The sequence below is a fragment of the Varroa destructor genome, unplaced genomic scaffold, assembly GCF_002443255.2.
Source record: "Varroa destructor unplaced genomic scaffold, Vdes_3.0 BEIS01000001.1, whole genome shotgun sequence".
NCBI classification, from domain to species: Eukaryota; Metazoa; Arthropoda; class Arachnida; order Mesostigmata; family Varroidae; genus Varroa; species Varroa destructor.
The window spans coordinates 73,644,394-73,665,702 of NW_019211454.1; the positions used below are offsets into that span (position 1 = coordinate 73,644,394).

The 21,309-nt window shown below is 39.5% G+C and overlaps 1 long non-coding RNA gene across 1 annotated transcript; it reads right to left on the reverse strand.

The window, feature by feature from the left end:
* Window positions 1-1,146: 1,146 nt before the first annotated feature.
* On the reverse strand, window positions 1,147-6,097 carry LOC111243051 (uncharacterized). Its single transcript, XR_002670284.2, has 3 exons — window positions 5,535-6,097; window positions 3,021-3,125; window positions 1,147-1,344 (listed from the first exon to the last, which is right to left on the reverse strand). It is a non-coding gene; the product is annotated as an uncharacterized LOC111243051 (long non-coding RNA).
* Between the last annotated feature and the right edge of the window lie 15,212 nt (window positions 6,098-21,309).

A 21,309-nucleotide genomic window follows, 5' to 3' on the forward strand; every position in this document is an offset into this window, starting at 1 on the left:
TCACGAAAAGGGCCGTTCAAAAGCGGTTAGCCAAATTCGAAGACGATATCCGGCTTCCCGCTCTGTCGGAACGTATAAGTTTGACGACGACTATCTAGAGGGGGTACATGTAGAGATGTCGCTCGATAGCGAGCGTCACACAACTAGGCTGACCGATTTTTCCATTGAATCTTTACTGGCCTATACGTTAACTAAACGACAAATTGAAATGGATGGCCAAGGCCTGAGGTTTCCATTCAAGGGAGAGTGTGCTTTGCATTTAGTCGAAGTGTAAGGGCTTGATCTCCTAAGTATTGCTTCTTACAGATTAAACAGTATATTGGCACGTCTATTTGATCTAATTGCAATGAGTCAACCAAACCTTTCAACAGAAAGAAGGCCCATGTCGTCCTGCTCCACAGCAACGCGAGGCTGCACGTAGCAAACATTGTCAAAACTGGCTTCCTGAATTTTAAATGAGAGGTTTTGCTACACCCCTCCATATGCTCCGTACCTTCCGCCGACGAATTTTTACCTTTTCCATTCGGTGGACAACCATCATCGCAGTCTTACGTTTGATCTGATTGAACTGGATATGTGGTTGAAGTGTCGCTTCGCTATCTTCTGGCAAGACGGCATGCACAATTCGGTTGACAGGTAAAAGAAACACTGACAAAATATATATATATATATATATCATGTGTCAATCTTGGAGGAAGCAAAGTATATAGTGAATCCTAATACCTTTTTATACTATATTATACTGTACTATATATCACTAGTGTATATTTTGATCATCCTACCTTACGTACTTAACCTAAACATATTTCACATTATCGGCTATTTAAGAAATTACCTAAAGAAAATATAAAATACCAGTTTTGTACTATTAATTGCCTCTTAATTAGGCAATAAAACGGTAATAAATTTTAAGGAGTAAGTGATCGCTTCCAACTCCACATAAGACGGCAATGACCTTCCTGTTTACTGACTGAATGATGAACTTCTATGTATATAGAACGTTTTTAATATTTCCTCATCGAAATCAGGGCATACAACATATCACCTGCCACCTAGATAAAATATTTATCGTATATCTTAGCTATAATCAGACATTGAATCCCTATTGTGGAGTTAATAATACAAAACTCTTATTTTCCCATTTGATTGACCCAAAAGACCTCAGTAATATTTATTCCTCAGTTATCCTTTGCTGATATTGAATGACTGGCCCATGTCAAAATAAGTCCGCGGTATGTGTCGAAGCGCGCGTCTTCAGTGTCAAGCGTTCTCTAACGCCACTTCATCCTGTCGAAACGTTCTCATGTAATAGCGTGTCTGGACCTGGGCTCTGTTCGTCTTTACCTGCCAAGACAACGGTATCTTTGGCATTTGAGGTGTCTACGTATTCGCATAGCGAGGTCGCACCTCGGAATCGTTACAACGGTACACTTCGAGAGGATCCTACAATTTGTTTTCGTTGTCTAAAATTAAGTGCAGTGTGACAAACTGACGGGCGGAGACTGTTTTTTTTTTTAATTTTTTTTTTTAAATTTTATTGAGATTAATGCAATAAATAAAGAAATCGCATGAGTTAAGCTAGTCGTATTGGCTTGATTTTCACTCAGTAATAGCAATTTGTCACGTAGTCGTATAGTAAGTAGACACCGGGCAAAGTGAGAATCATAAGTTGTCAAAAACTTACGATTCCTACTTTCCATTTCCACTCTAGGAGGATTAGTGGTTTGTATAGTAGGTTCCCAACGCTGTATTAGATCGCAAATTTAATGCTGACAGGGTCTGTGGTGTACCTCTGCGTAACGAACAATGAGCTTTCTTTCTATTGCTTCAGCTACCGGCTAAAACAATAAGATGATGATAGAGAAACGCCGCATCTTTGCGCCCTGACGCAGTAACAAAGAATCGGAGCATTGAAAATTTCACTAGTGCGCTCTGTTCTGCAGCCACAAAAGCGGGAGGAGATTCACATCGGCCAGATAGCTATTTCTCGGTCCTCGAGGCGAGACGTAGCCCAGACTTGTGCAGACGGGGCGGAACGTTTGCGCACAGACCTAGGCCCAGCCAGCGGGGCGGAACCTTCGGCTCACAAGATAACTTTCGTTGCGTCTCAGCCGTACGGTACCAGCTATACGCCGCTTTCCTTCGCACAAAACATATACCATATCCCCGTTCCCAATATGTTCAATCATGCATTCAGCCGAGAGCTTATCTACCCTAGAACGCTCCCCACGGGCTTGCTGCCTCGATATCCGCGACGTTTTAAGCAGTTCAGGGTGGTCGAATATGGGTCCAACGTAACGGTGATGACGAAGGCTTTAAACGAGTCAAAAAGAAGGCTAAGCTATTTGGCATAGAGCCGCAGTAAGGCGATCATGGTTATTCGAAGCTTTTACTCCGAATGTCAGCTCTCGCGCACGGCAATCACTGAACAGACTTTAATGATAATTGCGAGGAGAATGAAACGCGCTTCAAATAACTTGATCCCTTCTTTAAGTGAATTTGCTTCCCCTGTTGTGGTAAAGTGTACGACAAGTTCAGGAATATATTCTAATTGGATTGTCTAGCCTTTCAAGAACAACAACTCTTAAGTCACGTCCTCTTAAGAGGTAACGCATGCGCAGTCGCAATGAGTTCGTACTGTGATGAGAAATGGCTTAATTTAAAGATCAATTTCTGCTAAAGTTGCCTATGATGATTTATATTTTTTTTGGTCGGCACGATTCGATAATAAATTTCACAAATAAATTTATGATAGGTGTTTTTGTCTTTTTTGGAAATCTTAGTTATTTTTGCTTTATAGAGAGGTTCTACGGATCACTTTTTTTAGGTATAGCGTCAACAACCTGCCCCCAGTAGAAGTCTAATCAGGGCTAGTTCTGCTAGGCTTATCATAGGCTTCTTCAGAAGATCTACAAAACTGTATGGCAAGGATACAAATAGCTATTAACATTAACAATAATATTCCATTTTCCTTATTTGCTTAGTCTCCTGGTTAAGAACCTTTCGGTAATCACTCTTACCAATGTTAAGATTTGAATCACTGTGGAAGCACGCTTGTCGGTTACGGTCGCCGAAGAAAGATATTCAAGGAGATGCGAATTAGCCATCCAGACGGCGCCGCTTCCCTGCGATAAGAACAGTCTCTTACTAGCAGGCGCAACTAAGTTCTTTAGATTTAGGCCATGTTTGAAAATACAAATACATGAAAACAAAACCATTAGATATTCTATAATGATAAGGATGAAACATTTGAATTGTACACGTGCATAGCGTAATCGAATTTAAGTTACGCAAGAAAAGGTCTTTTGTTATGTCTTAACCATTTGATGATTATTTCATGATGATATGAATAGCCAACCTTGAAAGCTTTTGATTCCTGGCACTGCGTTTTCAGTGTGCTTCGCCAGGCCAATAGGCAATTACGTTATCACCATGCTGTCTTGAACAAAGATAGATTGCCAGTCGATTCGTCATTCTATGGTAACTTTATGTATCTTTACTATATTGAAGATGCTTGGCATCATAGCCATGCTCAGCGACATAACATGTAATACTAATCTGCTCTTTAGCATCAGAGTTTTCCCAAAAAAGCAGAAGGCTACCCTATTGCGTATCACTCTATTGGCCTGTTTTTTCTTCGGCTCAGTTAACAATCGGGGTTGCAGCCAGTGCCTTTGAGATCCACGTGTGCGGCAATTTCCCTCACGTAGCATTCTCGTTTCGGTTAGAGACATTTTCCTTCCAGGAATAAACCTTACCCCATCTCATCTACGCCCATTGGCTAGTGCCATCGTCCTTTCGGGAGAGAATTAAGTAGACATCGGGCGGTCAGTGCCTCTTCGGTCATGGTTTCAAAGCTTTACTTCATAGCTTTCGCTGGTACAAACTGCGTCGCCACTGATCGACCCCTTCCCTCTTTGTTTCGTCGCTCCGTGCTCAAACGAAGGAAGCTGCCATGCTCGTTGCCTCATAGTAAAGCCGCTCGACTCATTGCAGCGAGAACGTTTATCAGCCAGGCTCGTCAAACGGCACACGACCATTGGCATTACCACCACCATTACTGAAGCCGCCAGGGAACTTCACTTCGTCGGCTATGAAGACCCCGCCGCCGCGGCCGATGAAGAAAATAGCGAAGACAACGATTGCAACGATGACGCCTGTTGCAATTGAATTAGATGCGGATACGTTCAGACTTCTTATTACAGAGCTCTCAGAAACGTCGGCAATTGTTAGAACCAATACTCTGAACGTATCTACCAACAACGACACCAGCTCACTGGCTGAACCGCGTGAATGGCTCTCCCCCACTGAGCGTTTCCGTCATCGCTTCCGGATGGAAGATAGCGAATAAACGACAGAGGAAAAAGATGAAGTGGGAAAGTAGGTGTACTGCAAAGTTTGTTATATCTATCATTGGCTAATGGCGCTGGCCTTCCTGGATCTCTGGTTTTATGACGATTACGCGTTGGAAAGAGCAACAGTAGTAGCACCATTTCTTAAAATACATGTGGATATGATCATGACTAATTAATCAACAGAATTACTTTAGCCTGTACATGGACCTTATAGGACCATGGTTCATTTACAAAATCAACAAAGCGCAGTGCATTGTAATAGTTTAAGCCAAGCTCAAGTAGTCTAACTCTCAGTATTATAAATAGTTTTATCACTAACTACTGCCGCGGGGCTGCCCTTTAACAATGGCAAAGATGGCCGTTATGTTTCCTTAACGTCACTGTAATAATTAGAAGTAACGATTTGCCAAAACGTGAACGTAGAGCATACTAACGAATTTCGTGATAGGGAATACTCTGTTTCTTTGTGAAATTACGCTAAGACACCTACAAGTATCATTGGCACTGCAGAATTTCTATCCGTGTCTTTTTTTTTGCACTGTCCAGCAGCGTCTCTGATCAACTGGCTAAATATCTGAGCGGACTAAGTTGATTTTATTGGACATAGAAAGGTAAAAAAATCGGTTTAACAATGTGCCCCGCGTCGCCTCCGGTAATTTCATTGCTAACAATGATAACAACAATATTAAATTAAGACTATATAGTTTTGTGTTGTACCTACACAAATGTCTTACATAAAACAAACATTTCTAATTACTGGTAGATTTATGACAGTAGCCGTACACACACATTGGGTGTACTACGCTTTTTAGCATATATATATATATATATATATATATATATATATATAGCTTGGTAGGCATCAAGGCTACATCGGAAGTTAAAATCGGCGAGTGAGTCGGGGGTGAAGTTCAGCATTGACGTCTGTTCCTATCGGCCAACCAAGCGCCATAGCTGCAGTTGTTGCAATGAAAAGGCCGACGGTTAACGGAAAAAATGGATGCAGCGTTATGGTTGCTACTGTGAATTTCCGTCTCACACTTGTACTATTACAACGACTTACTGCGGCGCTGCCAGTGGTAATGCGGGTGCGACTACATCGGACAGAAATGACGTAATTCTTTTTTCTGCTAAGGCGGAGATTGCAACGGCAGGCTTTCCGTCGGTCCATCAACTCACCTCCGTTCGTTTGTTTCAATGGTCACTGCCGTTGTTGTTGTCGTTGACGTCATTCTTCGCAGTTCTCCTTTCGACCTTGGCCTCGGAACTTTCTTCTACTAATCCTTCTCCTCCGTTTACTCCGGTATTGCTCAAGCTACAAATGACCGAGCGATATATGTTTCTGTTCTGTAGCTATTACCACTAGCGATTGTTCTAGCATGAACGAGTCCGCTGACAACAACGAGGCCGACAGTAAGGCAAGATAGGTACACTTCTCTCGGTTGACGAGGTTTGTTCGCACAGTTTTGTGCTTTTCTGAGGGTAGTGTTGCCCCGAATTCGCTTAGCCAGCGAGCACAGCAAAAAAGACAACAACACCAACGATGAAACAACATCAGTATATGCCTGAGCCATGATAAACAGATTGGAACATTGTTAGCTGTTCCTCCAATATGAAGGGTAAAAAATGGAAAAACATATATGTATAACCATCGACTTCTACAGGATACAATATCCAAACAGTAAAATATAATATACTGCTACGATCCTGAATTATCTGTTTTCCCCTATTGCCGAACTCAAGACCCCTTTGGTTTATATGTCACATCATCTTTGAGCAAGGTTGTTGCGTAGAAACCAGTATGGGAGTACAATTTGGTAAAAGGTGCTTGTTATTTCAGCCGAGAACTAAGAATATGTCTAGATAAATGATGCGTATTGTAAAATGTATCTGAAAAATCGTTTGCTTTTCTTATGTTCTAAAGATGTTACCCTACAACATTAAGTGAATCCGTCATAAATAAATAAGTAGGAGTTAACCTGTATATATGAACCACCTATGAAATCTTTTGACGTAAAAATGTGGGTACAAGGTCGGAAGATAATAAAGTATAGCAAATAATAGAAATAGCTTTTTCCAGTCAAGAGAAAAGTAGTATCGTTATCTGTCGTTATTTTATCGTAGGTAATTACACAATAGAACGGATTTTGCGATAAATAAATAGTCCTGCAGCGTTAATATTATCCTGTAGTCATTTCATTATTGTGTACCAGGAAATCTGCCGGGGGCTCGCTTGATATGTTGGCTTTTCCTGGCCATTTTTAAAATGTGATCACGACGTTTTTTGGCTTTTTAGCGCTGTCTAATTAATTCGATCTCTGAAATGCGTTTGAGCAGGATTGACCGTGGGTCGACCTCTGAGGAACGGGCGTTAATCGATTGGGCCTCCGGTCAATTCTGAATAGGTATTGCAACTAATAGAGCCGATTAACCTATTGATTCTCCTAGCAGGCTTAATATTTTTTTACGTATTTTTCAAAAATATTGATACATATTATGTCAAACAAAGGCTAACTATGCTCCCGGCTCAGTTCACTAATCAATTCAAAGAAGGTTTTTTTTTAATTTTCTATTGTAAATATTTACAATTATTTTTTATATTTTGGAATTTTTCTCTGAAAATGAATGAATCATTTTTTTATAAAAGTATCATATTAGCCGGTTCAGTATTTTAACCAATATTTAGTATAAATTTGTTCAAACGCAGGTTGAGCGCATTTTCCTATTATTACTACGTAGATAAACTGATACAAACAGGTGGTCGACATTCTTTTTTTTTTCGCTTTTTTAAGGTACCCACCTTAGAGATGTAATAATTTTCCATTCAGCTCGTCGATTGCTATTAATAAAAGCTTTTTCCTAAATTGAACTTAAGTTTTCTCCTTTCAAACGGCTTTTTGGGCCTAAAAACTGAAATCTATATCCATGAACACGCACAGTATTTGAATTTAGCTCATTGAAGGCTTTTGATTGGTATCAACAAACACACCCATTGATAGTTAAAAATATTTACAGTAGCATACACAAATACATAAAAAATCATTCCTTGTCCTTTTTCCCGCCAAAATATTAATTTTGGCTATAGGAAAATACAGCATAATTTTTACTTATATTGTCAACATCTACTGACTGCTATTAGGAATTGGCGTTAACAAAGTGGCAAGTTACGTAAAAAAATGATTTCAATATTTTGGTATGTCTCTCAGAGAAGAAATAATTTTACGGAAATGTTCTCCCAATTAACTTCTTCAAATATTTAATTGACACTCGTTATGGATTCGTTTAGAAAAAAAAAACATTCAAAATTTCCTTGAAACAGGTTTTCATCTTACTACCTACCAAATCGGGGAAACTGATGGCATATTCGACTTTTTACGTTCTTCACAACAAAGGATACATTTCAGGTAAAACGATATTTATTGCATTTGCACTCAGTTGGTCAAGATTATAAATAAGAACAAAAATATATATATATATATAAGCCCTAGATAAAACAGCACGTCGGGCTCTCAGCCCCTACACAACATTTTTTTTCTTGGGAACCGGCACTTGGGCATAAAACCATGTATAGTATTTTGATTCCGCCCGTATTCACCTGTATTCAGAGCAACCCCATAAATAGTTATTCCAAATCAGCAGTCTGCCATTTTAACAAACGACAGAAATTCTGACAAAGATCCCTCCAACATTTAGCCTATTTTATCCTACTTAACTACTACGAGCAAAAGAAACTACCGTTTTGGAAAGTTACATAAAATGAACAGCGGCGATTCGTATTGCATTCATTATAAGCACCTGGGTAAAAATTGCCCCCGACCACGCATACCCTAGAGCTTTTATAAATGAACAGCTTTTCAATAGACATTTTTTACAAATTCTCAACTGTGCTCGAGAAATTAATCAAAGAAAGTTTGTTGGGCGAAATTGACATATGCTTTACAGAATGGAAAGAACTATTCATCTAGTCGGCTCCATATTCGTCGCATAGTAGTTATAGCATCGTGTACGTAAATAGCGAAACCAACTGTACGAAACCCTTTTGACCGAAACAAAAATCAGCCTAATGCGAGAACCTTATGGCACCGTTTTAGGCTGACAAACTGACGTACACACAGTGCGTAGGGTTTTGTCCTGCCGTTCATTAATTTATCTAATCTGATTCATTTTCCTTGGTCATAGGCCAACTACAGATCAGTTAGTTACCTTGTGGCATCTAGCTAAGACGGTACCATTCTTTAGCTTGGTGTGAAAAACGGCACGGGCTTCCCTGTCCTAATTCGTACAGTGAGATCGGAACGTTACAAAGTTTGGACAATTAAATCGGTAATGAAGGAGGCGCACCGAGACTTTATACGGTGAATGGAGGCGCATTCGTCGACTTAGCACGTATATACGGCTAGACCATTACGTTCTTGTATTAGCTATCCTTGTAAAACAGGTCATTGTAGAAGTGCTAGTTCTACTATCGTGCTTACCAGTTAGGAGTATTTTAATATTATCAGAGGCCCGCGCAATTTGAAAACAGCGTGCGACTAACCGTAGTTAGGGTCTCGAGCGAGATTTGAAGGTTGTCGAACGTTTCATTCTGGACTTTGTGGGTAATTGTGGTGAAGCATAACAGTATCGTAATCTGATATTAACTTAGGCAGATTGTCCGCGGTGTAAAGAAGTAAGAAAGTAATTCATACGTTTCAGATCTTAGGAGGCGGGGGGGGATCAAGGTTAGGCACAGAAATAATAAATGATTCATTTACGCAGTCACGCAAAGTGTGACAAAGAATTATCAAGAACACAATTATCAAGAAAGTTCTTTCATTGTAAATTATTACGTTAGCATAACCAAAGATTCTGTTACTTTCGATCAAACTAGTCTGACGAGAGCGAGGCGGATCAGCGGGTTTTACCTCGAGCCTTGTTTGCCGTTGATTAATTTCACTAAATGTATTAATTTGTTACATCCAGCCAAATTTAAACCACAGTATATATCCACAATCATTCTATTACGGTTAGATTGCTTCACCTAAACGTCTATTCTTTCACAGTCACTCTGTATTATATATTAAGGACCTTAATAAATTTAATTCGCCAAGGAGACATTATAGTTCGATTGCAGATCTGTACAAGGCGGACGCCATTTTTCAAGCAGTGTCGCTTAGGAATATTTGAGCATGTAGATTTCTTCACATGAAAGGTTAGTTTTTTGACCGTACGTTCTAGTTTCTACACAACACAATGTTGACGAACCACCGCGCACGCTGAGAGATGCGGCGTTTTGCCGGCGTCGTCATTGCGAGCTGGCTAAGGTCGTGCGTACTACTTCTAGTGGATTACCATTACGCTAGATGGAGAAATTTTGCTCGACATCTACTTTTCTTTGTTTCTTTCTGGACATATTCAGTTCACAGAAGGGACAAATTCGTTGCTAGCTACCGACCTCATTTCGATTAACAACCTAAGTATACCTTTAATTCATCTGCAACATGCCGAAATAATAAGCAGCCGCTTGGGCAGAGCTGAGCTATCTCTGATTGTTTCTGTTAACCTATAAACGAACTACATCTCAGTAGCGTTTCTGTCGAAAAACAAACTTCTGCGTGCGAATTCGCGTTCATTCTTTCGCATTAACAAAACATAGTATGTTCATCCTTACGATTATAATAAATCCATCTACATATAGCATACACGCTGAAGCTTCTACGCTGACGCTCGGTCTTCTAAACCACGCTATCTTCAGAAAACCTCTCCGTTAGAATATCTATACAACGTATATCTATAAACATCGTGTCAGCCAAAACAGTACCATAATAGGGCACTAGTTTAGTGATATAATAATACTGGCGGATTGACATACGATGTTCGTTAGTATGGCGTTAACAACGCGATTCGTGAATACGGACATCAGGAACCGGAATTTATTTTACTGCGACAATTGTTAATGCAAGGGCCATCGTCCAAATTGTATTACTGTTATTATTGTTTTGTTTTTTAAATCGCGTGGCCTACAAACAGAAAGACTGTACGAAAGAATGGAGAAACGTTCAGACCCCGTGAATTTGGTTTCGGCGGTTTTCGACAAAGCAGTCCAACTGCAACCTCAGGCTCTTATTATTTGCCATAGACTAACGTCAAATATGGCTGACCAGGAGTAAATTTGTTTTTATAAGGTCTAAGAGATATCTGGAGCGTACCATTAAATGATCTAATTCAAAATCCTAACTAAGACCTGACCCAACGTTCTTGAATAAAAAAAGAAAATAATCATAATCTAAGCTCGATTTTTTTGGCTCAGTCGAACCCAGTGTAAAATTATGCCCGCTGTTATGTTGATGAATTCAAAGCAATACTAGCATTATGACGGAAAGCTCAACTTCTAAAGTATCAATTAAGTAATCAATTAAGAAAGAAGCGAGCGGCAGGTAGATAAAGGTTGATATTAGGCAGGTTCCACCTTTGGCGTTAAAAGTAACATCTCTAACTATCATATATGGACGATATTATTATTATTACGTAAGGGAATTTTTTATAGTTGCAGCAATACATGAAGGTGAAACTGTGAATAATTTAAGTTTAGTGTATCGTCATGAGAAAATCATTCAAGGAAACCGAATGTATTCTCATAGAAACGACAAAAACAGAAAAGAAATGTTTAATAAATTACCCCCACGCTAAAGCGTTTTGTGTATAGCTTTAAGCTTTTACTGTTAAACTCGCCTAGATTCTAAGCTAAATGGGTTGTAGCCATCTAGCATAACGTCGGAAGCTCACAGGTCCATGTGTATTTTGGTCGGAGGTAGTTATTTCAAGCTAATCATAATCATACCCTAGTCATATCTATGTAATTTTCCAAACTTATAATTGAGAATTGCTATTAAACGCGCACACACAATGCGGCCCACCTACGAACAGTTTAGGTGGGCCGCATTGTGTATTTTCTATTTCACTGCAAGATCTCTGGTAGAGAAAAAAAAAGACGTTTTTTAACGTTCTAAAACAGTAACAAACAAGGCCCGCGTGGAAAAAGAGGGTGTGTTGTTTCTCGTATTAGTCTATGTTCCCTTTCTGACTAGAGTTCGCTACGTTTTTATCGGTCGCCGACTGTTCCTTGGAGACCCAACCTAAAAGTATAACCCTTATAGACATCATACAAATAACATGTTATACGAGCCTGCCACTTACACCTTTTTCCGCTGTTCGCCCTTGCCATTCCCTAATACGATCCATTGGACGCCAGAACCAAAGGTAGGTTGTTTTCTTTTGCTTATAAAAGAACAGAAATTTTTAGAAGGTACTACCTTGACAACGCAAGATTGACTTAAGCACAGATCCTTTTTTGATGATTTACGAATAAAATCCACGGATAGATACGTACATATTCTTCGTATATTTTCATAAAATGTATGTATACATCAGAATTATATACACAGGATTTTTTTTGCAAGAGAAATAAACGGGACCAGATTTCATTCCTATGGTATAGTTAGGGTATAGATGACATGGGATCTACATTTTGGGTTGAATCAGTTTACTTCAATCATTTTTACATTAGTTAGTGTTCTTAAGGTATATATAGAATGATAACTTACTATAAATATTTCGAAATAATGAGATCTGTGACAGACATCAACGGTGTAGAGTAACAGGGAATTACTCGGCGTTGGACAGGTTCGTATTCGACTCCAATCGATTACTAAAACTAGTACCCGCTATTGTCATTTAAGCATACTCTATTAGCCTTTTTATAAATGCAAGACCTGTTATATCGTACAACTCGGATCAATCAGTGGGATATTTCGGCGAATTTCTAAACAATTGTTAATCAAATATGTAGTAATAATGAAAGTAGTACCTTTTGTGATGTTGCAATCAATCCGTTGTGAGTTAGTAGCATACACAACCGCTTCAAGTTTTACTTCTTTCAAGCCCTATATTTTACACACCGTAGCTTAAATCGTTCTCTGCTACATCCCAGCAGAGGAAGTCGTAGTAACAATCGCCTCAAAGTGTAGCTACGGAATAACATAATACAAATAACCTGCATACTGAAAGTAAAAGGTGTTTACAATATTTATCTGTTCCGCTTCACACATATCTGACGGACTATCGGGTCACCTAATATGCTTTTTTTGAACGATATAGCAACAAGCCCTAAAGCTAAGAAAATTTGTTTTTTTTATCGACTACCGGACAACAGGCGTTCGTATTGGCTATTGTTGCCCACCGATCCTGGTACAATATTGAGCAAAAAAAGGAGACATCTAGTTGAAAGCAGAGAACAAGAGGCTCGTCCCTAAAAATGCGGACATGTCGTTCTTTTTTCCCGTTATTTCCTAGGGATTTCCTCTTTTCCCACCATTTCGAGGCATACACACACTCACACATGGCTTCGCTCAATGATGCCCCGGGGACACGTATTTCCCACTTGAAAAGGACTCTCCATCTGCTTTTAGGGGTTGGTCATCTATATCAGGCATTCATATCGTATCATGTTCCTGTATCCTTCAAGCAGAAACTCCAGTTTGTGCGCAATACACAAAGCTTCATAGTAGAACGCACATATTTTATATTGAGACGCAGTCTTGTCAGCATGAGTGATCTACTGACTACTACCGACAGTCATTTTCATCATGTTAAGTATTTCACTTGCACCGTTAGCGTATTTATGGGTTCGAACGAGTGTGTGTTCGTGAACACGAACGGAATATTAAGGCCACTTTTATCTTCTACGTTAATTGCGTGACCTTCAATCAAATAATATAACTAAATATAAGGGAATCTGATAGATATTTTATAGACAGCCTCCGGACTTCGCAGTTTTTTAATGTTTAGGTTGACATCCACCATGATTATTTAAAAGTATAAAATCAATAAATATTCGCAATTTATCTCTTCTACGAGCTTACATTTGTTGCCTTTTGTTCTCTATCAAGCGTTACTTTTTTTCTCTTCTTTTTTTTTATCACCCTTTCCGCAAAACGTATGCCTCTTATCCATTGTTCCCTTGTTTCCCTTGCATTTGTTTTAATACGATCGTCAACGCATCAGCCTTGATCCGTGTGTCCCAGAGAGGTGGGTGACCTAGAGCGGTGTGTGATATCATCCCACTGTACACGCACATAGGGTCGAGGACTTTTCCAAATCCATGGAGGCATTTTTGGAAGCACCCGTTGCCCGTTAGGAGTTGAGTTAGATCGTTCGTGGAATCAGCATGATCCGGGTCAGCATTTCTTTAGATCCTTGATGAGCCGGCGAGTTTAAGTTCTTGATGAGTCCGCGGCCACATTACTCTCTTCCTCTTGTCATTCCTGTATCGTCAAATCGCTTCCTGTTTCCCTAATGCCGAGCCCGTCTTGTGCCTAATTATTTTCCCAATTATTTTTAGCTATAAGATTATTTTGGTGGTGGCGATCGCCGGGTTTGCTTCCACCGTTTTGTGCTCTTACGATCCCTAGCGTCAGCAGCCTTTGCGCTTCCATGAGCTTCGTCCTGTTGCGCTTGAGTTTCATGGCGCCCAAGCCCCACGTAAAGGTTGCGTGTATAACGACAGATTGGCCTACCGCCATCAGAGGTCTTTCTTTACTATTAGGGACTCCTCTTGCTTTGGGCTTTTTTGCGGTGACCAGAAAAATATGTTGTTTGTGTACGCAGTTCTACGCTTTCGCTTTTTTCGAGGGTAAGAACGTCGTTATATGTTATATTCCAGAGCAGGGGCTCGGGGATAAATTTTTGGGCATCATGGAAACCCTTGGGAACATCATGTCCACGTCCTTGGCTGATTTATTGCTAAGGTAAAAGTCGAGTAGTCGCTGCAGGTACGAGACCCCTTTGCGCTCGTAGTCTTGATAATTTCTTGCCATTTTAGTGAAAGAAAGCCACTGCGTTCGTCCGGGAGAATCACTGCACGTAGGTTTGGTGCTTTTCCACTGCTTCAAAGACTTGTTACTGTGGCTGTTTTCGTATTCCGGCTCTTTCGAAATCCGAATTATATGTCCGAGTTGCAGTTCAATTGTGGGCCTCTTGTTTATGAGAGTTCCTACAACCTTTTTAGCGCACCGAGTAGGTGGACTGGGCGCTAGGCACCAGGATTTGTGGGGAACCTGGTTGGATTTCTGGTAAGAATCAGAATCGCTTTTTTCCACTTAGGTGGGTACTGGCTGTCTTACCATACCTTATCCGCCATGTTTTTGAAAACCTCGGGTTTCTTTTGGAGCGGTATTTTTACTGTCTCCGTACGGCTTCCGCCGGATCCTAGGGCCTTATGCTTCAGCGGTCTTTTGCCACTAGTATCGAGCGCTTATCCAAAACTTAGTAGGGCTTGGTGTGGAAAATTTCAGCTTAATGAGAAGCTCGAGATACGTAAGTTTTGAGTGAAATAAAAGCAAACACCCTGGAGAACAACGCGCTTCATATTTTAGAGTCATTACTATACTTATTAGATGCATACAAGGATAAAATTATGTTATACTAACGTAAGAAGCTGATACTTAAAAAATAAGGTGAATTAACCAAAGCTATACGGTCTTTATCCATGATTTTTTCCGTCAGGAATATATATATCTAAACTATATTCGATCTACTAATGTAAGTTCGTGTGTCCCTGTACCTAAACTTACTATTTACCTTAAAAACACTATTACTAATGTGTGCGTATATAACTTATAAGAGACGCGCAGATTTAATTGCAGACAGAAAATTACTATCTTGTCTAAATAATGCTAAGGATCGCTTCCTACAATCATTTGAAGCTTGTAAAGAACTTAAGTTGAGTAACAAATTCTAACGGGGCCGACCGATGACACTAACGTCGAATCGGCTAATCGAATTGAGCTGAATTCTGAGTTCCAGTGGTAGAATTGTAGGTAGCGTGTCTGCCTAATACACGTGAGAGACACTTGCTGGTCTTGGTCCTAATTTGATTGTAGACACACTTGTCTTCTTGGTTGAGGTCGTCCGATGCCTGCCACGGCAATACCGGACAAAAGCTTGAAGCATTTAGCTGAATGTTGATACCCAGGATGATTGCTTTGATTGTCGGACGTGTGACCTTCATCGAGCTATTGTCGTTAAAAGTAATGAATCTGTGTGCTCAGTCATGGAACTCCAAGAGATGCATATCCGATATTGTCTTCTTAATCATTTTCATGCTTAAAAAGTGCTCCCAAGACAAATATAATTGATTGCAAAGTAAAAGGCAAATGTGAAATTTAATCGCTTACGAACCAGATATTTCAACCTAAGCGGCAAACGGCGTTTCGGACGGTGACGAAAAGCGAACGACGACCAGGCACTCCTTAAATAAGATGCAACGCAGTAGACCCAAGAGCGGTCTACACAGCTAGGGGTAACCCAGATGACCATTGTCAATCATTTGCATCCACTAAGGAAGATCGAAAAGGAAGAAAAGTGCTTATACTAGCTTAGTATAAGTAACAAAAAAACCATTCTACAGTACGCCTTTCATTGCCTGCACATCAGAAAGAAAACTCATTTCTATATAAGATCATTACCAGCGATAAAAGATTGATCTTTTACGACACCCACAAACGCAAACCAGAATAGTTGGATCCTTCCAGTTCAACGCAACGAGAAAATATCCAAGGTTTAAACTTGCATTTCTGCATACGGTGGAAGGAAGAGGGGTGCCATACTATGAGCTACCCAAACCGTAGGAAAGAACAGGAAAAAAGAGATTGTTACGCAAATGGATGACAAAAATGTTTAGCCCATCCGTCTGGGCCACGAAATTGACGACGCAAGGACTGACACTAGTAAGAGGCAACGCAAGGTAATATTCCTGCATGACAATACTACAGCGCACACTGCCTCATAAACCCAGCGAACGCAAACGGACCTTTAATGGGAAACTCTGGCACACGGTGTATAGCTTGGGCAAGAGTTTATCTAACTATCATTCATTTCAGCCAACGCAGTATAACTAGCAAGGCAAACACTTCACATACAAGAACAAAGCCTTCTTTACTTGATGCTATACCTCAGCTGCCAGAAATATGAACGGAAGTCGTAAGAAACGAAAAATCCTGGTTTGCCTAAGATGTGCTCACTTGTTCGAAAGTCGCAATAAAAAATAACGGGTACTTACACTTAGCTTAATATCTAAAATTAAATAAGAGAGAATATATCGTGCGGAAATTGGCTATTTAATGCATTTGGCAATCAACGTTTCTGTTCACAACAGATTAACAACAACAATTGTTCTTTCGAAATAGAGTAAAATAATATAGAAAATATTTTATCGCAAGGCAAGAGTTGTCGGATTGCGGAATCTATCGTTACGTTTGTTTGGGTACAGATACCGTCTCTGAGTGTTGGGCGAATCTTACAAGCTAGTATATTTTAGGGAGATAGACGCTAAGCAGGTATTGATCGGAAGCATTCAGGATAATCGCAAAACCGAGCCTAAAACGCTTGAATAGTTAGTTTGGAAATCAATTTCAGACTCGGTGATTTCTTATTGTAAAGCTACTTCGAAATATCCTCTAAGCTTGTCGCGCAATGTGGCAAATATTAAACGTAAACAGTAATTTACTAACATCTAAAGTTAGCTTTAACAGAAAATCCTTATGTATTACGTATTTCGGTTCGCCAATCCATAGCAAATATCATACTTGCCGTGACGGCTTCGTTAGTTTTCCAGGTTAGGCAAAATGAGGATGAAAATATCAAGTTTATAAAATGGGCAATTTATTCGAGTAACCTCGCACGACTCGAATTTCCCGGGTGTCTGTGTAATTATCTGGGTCTTTAATATCATTATAGCAGAAATAGGTTGACGCCATTGTGAGTTAATGCCTCATTCGTGAACCTTTCAACGACGGGTGCCTTTCTAGAAGACGAGGCGGTGCTAACAGCTACGTGAGGCGCAAGATGACAAAGTTAGAGACGTGCCTATGAATGCATTACCGTATTCAGCTGGCCGCCATAGGGCGTAAGGTAAGAGGGTTAAGCGTGGGCTGGTGTATCCACGTGCGTCATGCGCGTCTCTGTGGGAGAAGCTGCGTTTGCAAGTAACAGAGTACATTCAATTTTATAGGAATATTTTCCTCGATTTTTTCTTTTAATAAAAATCGTGATTCCGTTCATTAAGAAGGGTTGTTTTTGACGGCCAACTGTGCCTTTTCGAAACGTATGCCACGCTATATATTGTCCTCTTGCCAAAACAATTTCCTTTAATGTACTTCGGTATAATATCGTCAAGTGACAACTCAACCTGTTACGATTACATGCGCAAATTTAAGCTGCCCCAATAAAAACTAATTATCTCGTTAGGTTAATAACAATCCACTATAACTAGTTCTGAAGCGAAAGCTAAGCAGAATAAACATTTGTTGAGGTGATACACAATGTATATATATATATATATATACTATTTCGGATTACGCCATGGTTTGTTAACATTTCTCTATTTTAGATTAGCAGTCGGTCAAAGCGCTGAAATTATATGAACGACTTCATAAAGTCTGTGGGTACTTTCAGACCTAGAGCAATTCTTTCTTTAGCGATTTTTATTAAAATAGCGTTTGCCAAGCGTCCAGCTCCAGTGAGGCCTTAGACACAAATTACTACCCCGAAGAGTCCTGCTGATCCATGACAATGGGTTATCGTACTGCACTCACCAACAGCGACTACGGGAAACAGGAAATCGCATCCCCAATTCAATATATTTACATAATGCTGTTACTTTGGTCGTCACTTTTCTCGGCCGCACTGAATCCTACATAGAACCATGAAGCTACCCGTTCCTGATGGCCCCACAAATTATTGTCTGCGGGCCCCTCGTCACCCTCTATGTATAACAATACGACCATTCCTCCTCATTTGTGTTCCGTTTTCGGACGTTTTCCGTTACTGTCCACATGAGTCCAGGCTCAACCAATAATAGTATACTCCACAAATCATTTACGAATGTGCCCCTTTTGTTTTTATAGTTTGCTGATAGAAACACAAGAACTGCAATGGAGGCACAGCTATCAGAAATAAATAATAACGATTATGATTATGATATCTAATAACGGTTAAGTTTGGTATGGCATAAAACGAACGTATCAACGGTTCTACGTAATGGAGACTGGCGACAAAGTGGGCATTTTCTCAGTTGGTTTTGTAAACGTATCGGATATTAGTTTAACCTCTACGCTCAACGTCGACGCTTTTTGTTTGAAGAGTTCTCGCTTCTAGGTACTACTTACTATTCATACTAATTTAACACAAAGCAATACTTGGCGATAGTAATCGCTTAAGCGCTGACTCATATGAGTTTGATAAGTATATTTCGCTTTAAGATGGAAAAAACCCGATACAACCCGACCAAGCGGATGCTCTTCCTTGGTACGAAGCGAATAGACAGAACTGCATAAAACACACAAATCATCCTGTCTGTTTACATTATATTTTACTTTTCCAAGCAGGACGATGTATAAGGGTGATCTTCTTACGTATTTTCAGAGACAAATTGAATCAGTAAGTGCTGCAACCTAAATAAAATTCAATAATTTCGAAGGTAATTTTTTCACTGAACTTTCGAAAATGGGATGAAATGTTCAAAAAACGAAGTTCACTGAAAGTAATCTGAATAAAAGTTACTTTGCTAAAAACTTCATCCCGCCATCGAACCGTTATTCTGGGATGAGTGCCTTTTGAAAAAAGAACAAAAAATAGCAAATACTTTGCAGGCTAGGTTATCATGTCGAAGATATTTCACGCTTGAGATTAATCTGATTGTGGCTACACAGTGGGTAGGAAGGAATGTCCTGTACAATTTAGACAACTAGCCCATATCTGTCAATCTATAAAGTTTAGACCATGCTGCTCTTCTTAACTAAAGTTGTTGTAAAGGTGTTACAGCACTTTCGTTGTGGATGTATATTGCTATTTAAAGCTAAGACATTGAACCGAAAAATCTTTTCATTTTTCTTGTACTCTTTAACAGGCCTAAAATATGCGCCTTTGTCGTGTTCCTTGTCCTTAAATTATGTTGCCTCTGATTTTGCTTTAGCGTTTACGTTTTTTGCAGTTCTTCGAAGAATGAGGGAATATACATATCATAGCTTTGAATTGCGAAATGTCTCATATAAAAAAAAAGCATCGTAAGTAAATTGTTTCAGCATACTTATTTCTACTTCAGGGCCATATTTTCCGAACGTTTCCGTCCAGATAAAATAGTGACCACCGCAAATATTAATATTTACTCTTGTCGACTCTACTTCACTTTAAATCTCGCAACAATCAAAACGTGATTTTTAGGTGATCAGAATTTAAACATCAGCGCGTTTAATAATAGCCATACGAGCCAATGGGTGACAAGGAACGAGGTGGAAGTTATTTCATAGTAGACATTATAAAGCTATTTGGGAATTTTTTGTCTTCCCCTTTGCTCTTCTTCTTTTTTATTTGAACTTTTGCACTCGTGAGTAAAATGTCGCTAGATAAAGGGAACAATAAAATTTAACTGAGTGAATTTCAAGGATGTCGAAGTATGCTTAGTTTTTCTTAGACTTGTGCTACCTAGCAGAGCGCCAACTTACTTCTTAGCAAGGAACAATTGTGCGTAAGAGGAGAAGACGGTGAGTGTCACGAGGTACTTCGGCGCCAACATACCCACGCCGATAGTTAACAGTCAAGTATTTACATAGTTTTGTACGCCGATATAAAATAAGCTGCAGTGGTGACCGACTAACACTAAGCTTGAAGACGTGTATTCTTGGTGGAGATGCTTATAAAGATTTTACTGAATTAAAATGTTCGCGAGAGTCAAATTCAATAAATAGGTAGGGGCATGTAAAAATCGGATTTAAGATTCCTACCTTTCGGAGGGACTGCGTCCTAGCGAAAGACAGTGTGAAGATTGCACGTGGTCAGGCTAGATTTGAGATACTACAGTGACACGACGTTATTCGGAAAGACAGTCCTCGATGCCAGAGGCTTGTTTACGCATCAGATATCAACATAGGTTGTTCAGTGTACTCCGCCGTTAATTTTCTCTACGTTGCTAGCAGTTTTTTTGGCAATAAAATGGACCCTTGAAAATGTTCTATCTCGAACCAGTTAACTTTTTTAAGCAACGGTGTAAAATGTTCTGCCACTCAAAGCTATACTACGGCATCATTTAATTCAAGATACCTTCTTGCTAAAAGAAACTATCCGTTTATTATCAATCCCGCTTCAACAAGTAACTATGTTCATTCTTTCAGTGCGAATTGAAGAATAGATTATAAAGGAAACCATATGCCAGTAAAAAGTATTGGGCAACCAGGTAAGGAAAAAGAAAGCAGTACGCGTAAATCCCATCTGAATAGGGAAAATATCAAACCCTTAACGCGAATTAAAGCACTATAGTCGGTATATTTAATGCTGTACGATGAATGATAACCAGGCTGTCTTGTTTCAAATGAAAGAATAGCTTCAGAGGAACAGTCACTAGTCACTCTTCTACTGTTATCTTTATGATGACCGTTTGGAGGAATAATTTATCTATTCGCTGTGATACACTATACCACGACCTGCAAAAACATGATATCGAAAGCAAAAGGTTTGCTATTGAGGATACCTTTCGTAGGAAGTTAATAAAAGAACTGGAAAGATGGCCTTGAAAAAGAATCTAAAATGCTCAGATCTGCTAACTCTGAAGCGAGCTAGACGAATCTTCTATCGAAGGCTTCTGAGCCATTTCCAAAGTTTTTCGTGATGATGAAAATGAACCATTTTTTACTCTAAGCGATTTTATGAAAGTTCTTATGAGCATCGAAAAGGTAGCGCGGCAATAAAAAGCTCCATAAAAGGTAATTCACAAGTTCAGACAGCTTTAACTTCTAAACTCGAAAGGAGTATCAATGATTTGATGCTTTTTTTTTTTGCTAAAAGACGATCGTCCAGTGTTCACCGAATTTTTACAACTCGGTCGTTTGTATGTTAACGATTATATCGTGGCGATCAAAATGGT